Below are 10,867 nucleotides of genomic sequence, written 5' to 3'. Positions count from 1 at the left end.
TCATGCACTTCCCATGGGAGTTCTGCAGCAGGCATACATGTTCAGGGGCACCATCTGCATCAGCAATCATGGGACACTGAACTTGCAGGTCTCTCTTTCTGAACTGAGGTAGCTAGTTATAAATCCAGACAACTGTGAAATACATGGTATCCTTGAAAGGACTGTGTAGAAAATAAATACCTAAAACTTTTTAATATTAAAGTCAGTGGGGCTGCTGCCCTGTTATTGCTGCTTCACGTGTAATTAGAAAAGCTACAGTATAATTAACTGTTCCCAGCACTTCCCACTAGTGGCGATAAGGCTCAGTTAACTAACTAACTGCATCAGGAAATCCCAACATTGTAGGTAACAACAGCTAATGACTTTAAGATTCCAGACTCTGCTAATAGTCATATTTAATTATAAGTAACCATGCCATTTGTATGCAGTGGGTTTAAATGTCATAAGCTGCTTCTTCAGGAAACTATTGACTTAGTTTTTTAAAAAAAATCAATGCTGTTGTGTTAGGCAGCCAGCTTCTGACAATGTTTCCTGTGCTTAGATTAACTCAGTCTTTATTGATCACCCCTGATTTATGTTTTGTCTTCGCTGCCAATCAATGGCTTTTGTGATGATGCTTTTGTGAATTAAAAAGGGAAGCATCAAGGCTTCCGGTCCCACCTGCCTTAATGGAGGCAGCCCCCACGACAATGGGGGATCATCAGCAAACTAAAAACAGGGATGATTGAGGGTAAATCATCCTTGCAAAAGGGCTTTACTTGCAGTTCATCTCAGTACCTGGTTCTCACTCCAGCATGGAATGTGGGAGGCAAAAGCACTCCGCCTGGCAAAAATCCTCCAACGCTGCCATTAAGAAGCACAGGTTCTCTGTTTAATTGGATCTTTAATTGGCTTTAAGTACCGGTGCATGATAGAAAAGGCTTACAACAGGGGTCTGCAACCCGCGGCTCCGGAGCCGCATGTGGCTCTTTTACACCTTTGCTGCGGCTCCGGGGTGGATACTAGCGAGGGGAGGAGGCGCATTGTGCACCCCGACACTCCCCACTGTGGCGGGCACTGTACTGGCTGTGACGTCGCATGGGGGCGGTGCGTGCGTTAGTCACGCACCGTCCCGACGTCACCTTCCCGTCCGCTGTCAGATCGCGGCTCCAGAGATATATTTGTTTTAAATGTCGCAATGGTTTTGCGGCTCCCAGTGTTTTTTTTTCTTCGGAAACGGGTCCAAGTGGCTCTTTTTGTCTTAAAGGTTGCAGACCCCTGGCTTACAACATACTGTTGAATATACCAGCTACATGGATCAAAGGTTTGAATTGAAATAAGATTTTCTTCAGCGTAAGAGTCGGTTGGGAAGAGGGAAGCCCATGGTTTGTTTATTCTAAGCTTCTTTTATATATTTATGATTCGGCAGTCCTCTCCAGAATATAAGATAAAATTATATTTACAAGTGAGGAAGGGACGTTGGAGTAATATTGATATTAACAAGCAAAAATGGAAACTGTGTGATCTGAAATGAAAAAAGGAGGGGGGAAGCTCAAGTATGACTGTTTTGGAAAGACAGAGTAATTCCCCTCACTTCTGTTTAAAAACAACAGGAAAAAGAGACTGAGATTTGTGTGTACTACTGACGGAATGTAATTTAAGATAAAGTTTAATTGGGCCATAAATCTCTTGCTGGAAAGAAAAGAATTTGGGGACTGTGATAAGAACGCTGCAGAGATTCTGGGAATTGGAAAGGAGTATTAAATCTTCAGCACGTTCAAAAACTGCCCACCTTTTCCTAGGCTGAGGGGGAAATGGCGAAGATCTGTGACATGTTTTACTAGTAGTAGTAGTAGTAGTAGTAATAATAATAATAATAATAATAATAATAATAATAATAATAATAATTTTATTTATATCCCGCCCTCCCCAGTCGAAGCCGGGCTCAGGGCGGCTAACAACAATAAATAATCCAACATTCTAAAAACATTTCATTATAAAAATTAATTAAAATCAAATTGATGGCAACCGTTAAGCAAAATTCTGTGCAGATTGCCAGAGGAGGGAGTCAGGCTGCACCCTGACCAAAGGCCTGGTGGAACAGCTCTGTCTTGCAGGCCCTGCGGAAAGATGTCAGGTCCCGCAGGGCCCTAGTCTCTTGTGACAGAACGTTCCACCAGATTGGAGCCGCAGCCGAGAAAGCCCTGGCTCTAGTTGAGGCCAGCCTAACATCTTTGTGGCCTGGGACCTTCAGGATGTTTTTATTTGCAGACTGTAGGTTCCTCTGTGGGACATACCAGGAGAGGCGGTCCCGTAGGTACGAGGGTCCTAGGCCGTATAGGGCTTTAAAGGTTAAAACCAGCACCTTAAACCTGATCTTGTACTCCACCGGGAGCCAGTGCAGCTGGTATAGTACCGGATAAATGTGATCTCGCAGCGAAGACCCCATAAGGTTTCTGGGTCAGTCTCAAGGGCAGCCCCACGTAGAGCGAGTTACAATAATCCAGTCTGGAGGTGACCGTCGAGTGGATCACAGTGGCTAGGTCAGGGCGAGAGAGATAAGGAGCCAACTGCTTAGCTTGGCGGAGATGAAAAAATGCCGCCTTTGTTATAGCTGTAATCTGCGCCTCCATAGAGAGGGAGGTATTGAAGATTACACCCAAACTCTTAAGGGACGGTGCTGGCACTAATTGCACCACCGCAAGAGATGGGAGTTGCCCCCTCAATCCCATATCGTCCCGTCCCAGCCAGAGGACCTCTATCTTCGAAGGATTTAACTTCAACCGGCTCCCACGTAACCATCCAGCCACAGCTTCCAGACATCTGGTCAGTGTGTCTGGGGCCGAGTCAGGATGGCCATCCATCAACAGATAGAGTTGGGTGTCATCAGCATACTGATGGCAACCCAGCCCAAAACTCCAGACAAGCTGGGCGAGGGGGCGCATAAAGATGTTAAAAGCAGACAGAATGGTTTCTAGTAGACTGTCACCTGTTCTGAGACATCAAAACAAGAGATGGAGATATAAAACCTCTGAGAAACTTTGAGATTCAGTTCCACCCCAAGTCACGATGGGAGGAAACAACAGCTGGGAAGTGAAAGAGACAACACCATATATGGACAGAAGGAATCTCCGGGGATATAACAGTTTTCACATGCAGGACAGAATAAAGATAATAGTTTGAGTTCCTCATTTGAAGCTTTATAAATTTATATATTGTAACATCATGAATGGAAATCATTAATTATGTAGCTGTTGACTAAGGGATTATTATTATAACTGAAATGTAACTGAAATTGATTAAGCTTATGGAACGCAGTAATGTAAGATTAGAAATGCACTCAAACCATCATGTGGGGAGCCTTTTTAACTAAAATGTATTAATTGGAAGCTGGTTGGCACTTTGATAATGGTATAATTTGGGAATTAATTACTGTTATATTTTGGCTATTATTGGGGGTATGTTGGAAAACTAATAATTTTTTAATAATAAAAATACAAACGGAAGCATCAAAATCCAGTTGTCGTTTGTTCAATTACTCTCCCTAGCAGTGTGCTATTCTTTTGAAATCAAACTAAAGGGCATCCTGATCAAATTTGCAGATGACACCAAACTGGGAGGGTGGGGGTGGCTAACACCCCAGAGGACAGGATCACACTTCAAAACGACCTTGACAGATTAGAGAACTGGGCCAAAACAAACAAGATGAACTTTAACAGGGAGAAATGTAAAGTATTGCACTTGGGCAAAAAAAATGAGAGGCACAAATACAAGATGGGGGACACCTGGCTTGAGAGCAGTACATGTGAAAAGGATCTAGGAGTCTTGGTTGACCACAAACTTGACATGAGCCAACAGTGTGACGCGGCAGCTAAAAAAGCCAATGCAATTCTGGGCTGCATCAATAGGAGTATAGCATCTAGATCAAGGGAAGTAATAGTGCCACTGTATTCTGCTCTGGTCAGACCTCACCTGGAGTACTGTGTCCAGTTCTGGGCACCACAGTTCAAGAAGGACACTGACAAACTGGAACGTGTCCAGAGGAGGGCAACCAAAATGGTCAAAGGCCTGGAAACGATGCCTTATGAGGAACGGCTAAGGGAGCTGGGCATGTTTAGCATGGAGAAGAGGAGGTTAAGGGGTGATATGATAGCCATGTTCAAATATATAAAAGGATGTCACATAGAGGAGGGAGAAAGGTTGTTTTCTGCTGCTCCAGAGAAGCGGACACGGTGCAATGGATCCGAACTACAAGAAAGAAGATTCCACCTAAACATTAGGAAGAACTTCCTGACAGTAAGAGCTGTTCGACAGTGGAATTTGCTGCCAAGGAGTGTGGTGGAGTCTCCTTCTTTGGAGGTCTTTAAGCAGAGGCTTGACAACCATATGTCAGGAGTGTTCTGATGGTGTTTCCTGCTTGGCAGGGGGTTGGACTCGATGGCCCTTGTGGTCTCTTCCAACTCTATGATTCTATGATTTTTTGTTTTTGTTTTTCATTAAAAGAACATGGATGGATGAAGATGGTATATTTTCTGGGATTAAAATCTAAAAAATTAAGAACTATTTTCAGGACTTTGAATTTTTCACCGTTTTATGAGACACACAGGTGTTGAGAGCAGATTTTTGTTTAACTTTATTAGATTCTTCTGTCTGATCTCCCAACAGTTGTGCCATCTGTTCACTCTGAAAATGAGAGATGACTCTGGTCTTGACTTGTTAATTGGAGATACAAAGCCCTTTAGGAACAGTAGAAGTTTTAGGTTTGCTATTTCTTGTTATCTACTTCTATCTGAGTTTCATTGAACTATTCTACAAGAACACAGAAAACCATTTTATATTAAATAAAAGAGAGATTAGACTCTCCGGGCAAGTTCTGCACTCCAAAGCTGATCTTGATTGTAAACTCAATTAATTATCTGGGAATGACAGCCAGTTCTACTTTATTTCCTGTAATATTAACTATAGTCTTTCACAGATACTATATGCTTCAGCCTCAAATCCAGCCTGAGCGAAATACGATTACTCAAAAGACCCACTATGTTCAGCAGAGCTTATTCCCGAGTAAGCATGCATAGGATTGCAGCTCAAGTTGGCTCTGCACAAAGCATTGTGGATTTTGGGCCTACTAATGTTATAGCTTGGTCTGCATCTTGAATGGACATAGGGTGCCCCATTCAAAGCCAAATTTAAAAATATATAATACGTAGGAGCACAAGAAATAAGATAGGCAGATACGGGTCCACAGCATTGTGGGGGACACTTCAATATTTAGGAGCACTCTCTTTCCATCCCTCATTACTGCCAACTGCTGGAGGGCGTAGAAAGTTACACAATGTAATATAAGCACTACCTGAGGGAAGTTATCCTACCTCAACAGGAAGGAGCTGTTTTGAGCACATTCCTATATTATGCCTAAAAAGAAATTCCACTATAACTCTGTATACTCCATACACTATAACTCCATATAAATTTTGTTGTTGTTTAGTCATTTAGTCGTGTCCGACTCTTCGTGACCCCATGGACCAGAGCACGCCAGGCACCTCTGTCCTCCACTACCTCCCACAGTTTGGTCAAACTCATGCTGGTAACCTCGAAAACACTATCCAACCATCTCGTCCTCTGTCACCCCCTTCTCCTTGTGCCCTCCATCTTTCCCAGCATCAGTGTCTTCTCCAGGGAGTCTTCTCACTCTAAACACAGATCAAATGCACTCTGTCCTCTCATAAACAGATTCCTTGATTAAAAATGCAACAAAACAAGGGAACTGACAGAAAAAGCCATATTTAACAGTACTCGGCTAAATATGAAACACACTGTACCAATTGCTCACCTTTTCATTTATCGAGTGCAAAGCATGGTTAAGACTATTTTCTGCTCTGTGAGTCCTACAAGCCTCTTACACAAAGGCATCATTAACCTTTTGAAATTAGATGTCTTCAGTACAGTGGTACCTTGGTTTAAGAACAGTCCGGTTTAAGAACGATTTGGTTTACAAACTCCGCAAAACTGGAAATAGTGTCTTGGTTTGAGAACTTTACCTCGGTCTATGAATGGAAGCCGAATAGTGGAAGGGTACCGGGAGCAGGAGGCCTCATTAGGAAAAGCACGCCTCGAATTAAGAACGGTTTTGGTTTTGGTTCAGGAACAGATTAAGTCTGTAAACCAAGGTACCACTGTACTATTATTTCAGATCCCGCCTGTCCTACAGAGGGAGAGATCTATACTGATTTTTTAACATTTACACTGTGGTATTCCTTGTCAGTGTGATGTATCAACTTTTCATGTAATAAAGAATCCTTGCTTGGCTTCTTGCTCCAAAATGCATGCATGTTAATGTTAATGAAACATCCAGGCACAAATTGTGTCTTAATGCAGTGTTAACATTTTGCATTGCCTGCTTCCAATAGTTTTTAAATAGTACTTTTATATGATCATTACAAAATAGGTATTCAGAGGTGAAGACCTTTGCCTTTTACAGAAAGCTAAACTCTTTGAACTGACTCCCTCAATACAGGCATTAGAAGTCTTTCTTTACCTAGGTTCAGGATTTTAAAACTAATTTTAAACCCAGTGCAAGAATTTCATTGGTTGAAATCCTAATCTTGGTTGCTGATTGGAATAATTGCTCTTCAAAAAGGTTCTCTGACATTTGTTTCTTAGAACTTTTGCCAATAAAGTAAAAATCTGATTGTACTCTAGGTATCCTAAAGGTTTATTTGGGATGTGGAGAAGGGACTCTCCATGACAAAATAAGGGGGCGGGGGTTACAGCTAAGTGGGTGTGACAGGCACAGCAATCATGAGAGAGAAGATAGATGACAACTCAGGACAGGAAGGAGCCAACCCTGATTTCCCTTCTGTTGCTTCCCTCAACCTTCTCCTGGGGCTCTCCCTTCCTTCCCCATCCTACTTACAGCTGCCTCTTCCACTCAACCACCATGTCCATTTGGACATCAGAGGCAGTCTGTAGCTAATGGCAACTACTGGGGAGGCATCAGCACAAGCCCCCTAGGCCTGAAAATTGTGGGGGCACCTCAGCAGTGATTTTTCATTTAAAAATATACAGCCCATGCTTCATACAGGGGCGGGGGCGGGGTCACACCATAAACTTTGGTATTTGACCTTCCATTATCTGTGAAGGAAAAGACAGAACAGACAATACACATGGCTGTATTCGGGGAGTGGGATTTAGAAATATAAACTGGTTTGCACAAGTTCTCTTCATTGCTTTCACCAGAGTTGGGGTGGTGTTCTGGCTCGGACATCCATGGAAGCAAAAAACAGGCCATAAAGAAGATGGGTACCATCTGATCGCATTACCCAGGACTTCCACCAGCTTCTGCCTAGCAACTTCATCCACTAACTTCAGCCCACCGACTTCCCAGGGTTTCATCTATTCATGAATATCCACCAGTTTCCTTTCACACATCACATTCACATATGTACACTCTTTGCTTTCACCACATTCAAACACTTCCACTCACAACACAAGCATATGCCAGCCAACCTCCATGAAGAACAGCAATCATTCATCTTTCACTGTACCTTCATTCACATTCTTGTCCCGGCTGCAGCTCAGATTTCCGCCGACTTCTGTTGACTGGCTTCCGAAGTAGGGTTGTCTAAGGGGTGTGTAACTGACAGGAAGAACCAAGGTATTAAGCGGCAACAGCTGTGCAACAACTGAGAAAGAACTGAAGTGAAATAACATACTCTGAAGAATCTTATGTTTTACCTACTTTGTGTCATAAACTTCCTTTGTCTAATAAAATCAATCCTGTTTATTTGATCAAATCCTGCCTGAGACTCCAAATTATTAAATTTGCCCTCACACAAGTCCCCCACTGGATAATCTGGGGTAGTTTGTAGGAATATGTGGAATTGGTGTTCTGTGAGGTGGGTGCACTATATTTAAGTGAGGGCAGGGCCAATGGCACCAAGGGGAAAATTGTTGTTGTGCCGTTGCACCTTCAAGCCACAATCCTGCTCAGCAAGTGAACTTGCCTTATTATCACTCCATAGCATACCATAGCCAGATGATCGCGTCTGTCCAATTGTCAATGTTTCCTCCCAAGTGCAGGAAGACTGGGCAATGTTGAATGTCAGTTGTTTCCTGCTGCGTTCTGTTGAAGAAAGATACAAAGGTCCACCTTTATATCCACTCAGCTGCCATGTACTTTTCTGATGTCACAGGTAGTCTGTAGCCAATGGCAGCAACTGGGGATGCATCATTATAATCTCCTCAGGCCTCACAATTATGGGTGCACCTCAGCATGATTTATTTGTGTGCTTGTTTATTGTTAAATTGTTGGTAAAAATATTATAGGCCAACCTTCATTTGTGGAGATGCACACCATAAAAATGCTGTAGACCTTTTTCACCATATTCAATTAAATGCATATCCTCCTTTTGCTTTGGCCACAGTTTATATGGTGATTGGCAATGGTGGGCAAGATATGCTTTGTGGGAAATTGTTCACTGTTGCTAATATCACTGGGGATCAATCCTCAGAAGAGGAGCTGGAGTCCTCCAAACCAGCAGCATCCCAAGCCAATGGTCCAGGAAGAGCCCTTAGGAGAATTGCTGTGGTTACCTTCAGAGGCAGAAACAGAATGAACCCCCAAGCCCAAAAAAGTGATGTTGTCTCAAAAGGCGGGCCAGGAGTCTCATGCTCAGGAGTGCCCATTTACAGAAAATAACTCTGTAAGGCCAACTACACCCCACAATGTAAAGTACCACAACATACACAAAAAATAAGTGTGGTCTGACTGACTCCACTTGCTTTAAAACATAAATATATATTGTGCCAGTAACACACATATAACAGTTACCCAAAAATAATAATGTGTTGTGAATTACTGGAATAACAAATCTCACAAATCCTGCAACTATAGTGCAAGCTACCTGAGCAGCCTATGCACAATCATATTTGCATCACTCCACATCCTATAGATGTGGAGATCATTTGGTCACAGGTGTCCATACTAGTTGTAGTTTTAATATAATAAAAATGAACTCTGGCTTGGAATTCAGATTTTGAATTGTGGTCTGAGATTCCTGCATTGTTATGTGTTGAACCAAGAAGAATCACGGTCCTGCTTCTGATGGGATTTCCAATGTGGCAACCAGAGTAAAAATTTCTCAATGAATCCCTTTGCTTGTAGCACATTGCTGAAGAAGTTTGCAATTGTCGTATTCCATCCAGAACCCTGTGGTTAGTACCTCAACCACTATCAAGCCTAGGTTTCAAGCTGCTGGGATATTTACTTCTTTCCCAATATATACAGTGAAGTGTGCCTGCCTGTCTGCCTGTCTCATTATTGACTATAAGGAGGAATTTAAAAACATTATTGTTTATCCATGCATATGATTGCTTAAACATTGTGATGACACTAAATTTGATGCCTAAAAGAAACCTTGAAAAGGAAATTGTAGAGTTAGAAAAGCTTTTAAAAAGGGTCAATCAGAATGATCAAGGGGATGGAACAGCTCCCCTATGAAGAAGGTTTCTCAACATTAGAACCTCTGGACATCCAATGAAGCTGAATGTTGGAAGATTCAGAACAGATAAAAGAAAGCTATGTAACTCACTCCCACAGAAGTCAGTGATGGCCACCAACTTGGATGCCTTTAAAAGAGGGCAGGGAAATTCATGGAGAATAGGGCAATCCATGGCTACTAGCCATGACGGTTGTGCTCTGCCTCCACAGTTGGAGGCAGTAATACACTTGTGTTTATTTTGACATCTGAACTAGGTTGATGCTGTAGTTGACGTCCATCTGTCTAGGGAGACAATGGAAGAGTATGCCTTCAGGGGTCAACCCGTTTCAATATTTATTGTACTTATTTATTGATTATACTTAGTGTTGCTTATATAAGAAGGAGAAGCAGAAACAGTTAAATAGTTGCTGGGAAGGAAGAAATAATGGCTAGGAAGGCATGCCAAATAGACACACATACCTTCCTTAGGAAACTCAAAGCAACTTCCAATGATTTCCTGTGCTTAGGTTCAACAGTCATACAAAAACCATGTACTCTCAGACCATTCATTAGATTATACATACAAGTGGCTGAAACATGAAGTTGCCAAGGGCATATATAATATTTTCAGTTCTGTACATTAGTGGTTTAACTGATACTCCTTGAAAATGAGATGCCTTTTGTTTCAATTTATTGGAGACCAACTCAGAACTCACTCTACAAAACAAACCTATTAGAAGCCCTTTTGTTTTTTTAAAGTGGCATATGGCACCAATTGGCATTGATAAATGAAAGCACATAACAATAAAATGCTCTGTGCTAAATGCTAGTAAAAATGACAAGCTAAAATATTACCAACATAAAAAGTAGTAGGTGCCATATTACTATCCAAAATAATATATTGCACATTGTATACTTAAGGATTTCATTTTACTTTCCTGTAATTATTTGTATATATCTGATAATATCAGTCCATGACATCTTTTGGGGAATATAATTAATAGCAAGCTGGATGAGAATGTTTTTAAAAAATTGTGCTGTGATTATTTTTAAGCAATTTCTGACTTTGTTAGTTGTGTTTAACTGCCACCTAGTGTTAAAATTAACAAATGTCTTTTCATAAGACATTAAAGCTGTAGTTATGTCAGTGAGGCAATTTCCAGTTTATAATATTTTGGAGGTCAATGCTCTTCAATTGTTCTCTATTTTTAAATAGAGGCCAATGCTCTATATTTTTAAAATCTAATGATTTGTTTTTTAAAAAATTGCTACCACATGCCCTGTAGGACAGGGACAAGGATCCTCCTGCCTGCAGGCCTAATTAAGCCCACCAGGTATCAGATATAGGCCTATCAGGTAATTTGGGGCATACCATGCCCACCTTTCCTGCCTCTGAGGTCATATATATG

At 41.7% G+C, this 10,867-nt stretch overlaps 1 long non-coding RNA gene across 2 annotated transcripts in view; it reads right to left on the bottom strand.

Moving 5' to 3' along the window:
- The window catches only part of LOC114591882 (uncharacterized), a 37,931-nt gene that overhangs the window by 25,003 nt on the left and 2,061 nt on the right, over positions 1-10,867 (bottom strand). For both annotated transcript variants that reach the window (XR_013392012.1, XR_013392011.1), the window contains exon 2: positions 8,006-8,101. This is a non-coding gene — a long non-coding RNA (uncharacterized LOC114591882). The remainder of the gene's footprint in view (positions 1-8,005; positions 8,102-10,867) is intronic.

The sequence above is a fragment of the Podarcis muralis genome, chromosome 2 (assembly GCF_964188315.1).
Source record: "Podarcis muralis chromosome 2, rPodMur119.hap1.1, whole genome shotgun sequence".
In the NCBI taxonomy this organism is placed as follows: Eukaryota; Metazoa; Chordata; class Lepidosauria; order Squamata; family Lacertidae; genus Podarcis; species Podarcis muralis.
This window is presented reverse-complemented; position numbering and strand designations above follow the sequence as displayed.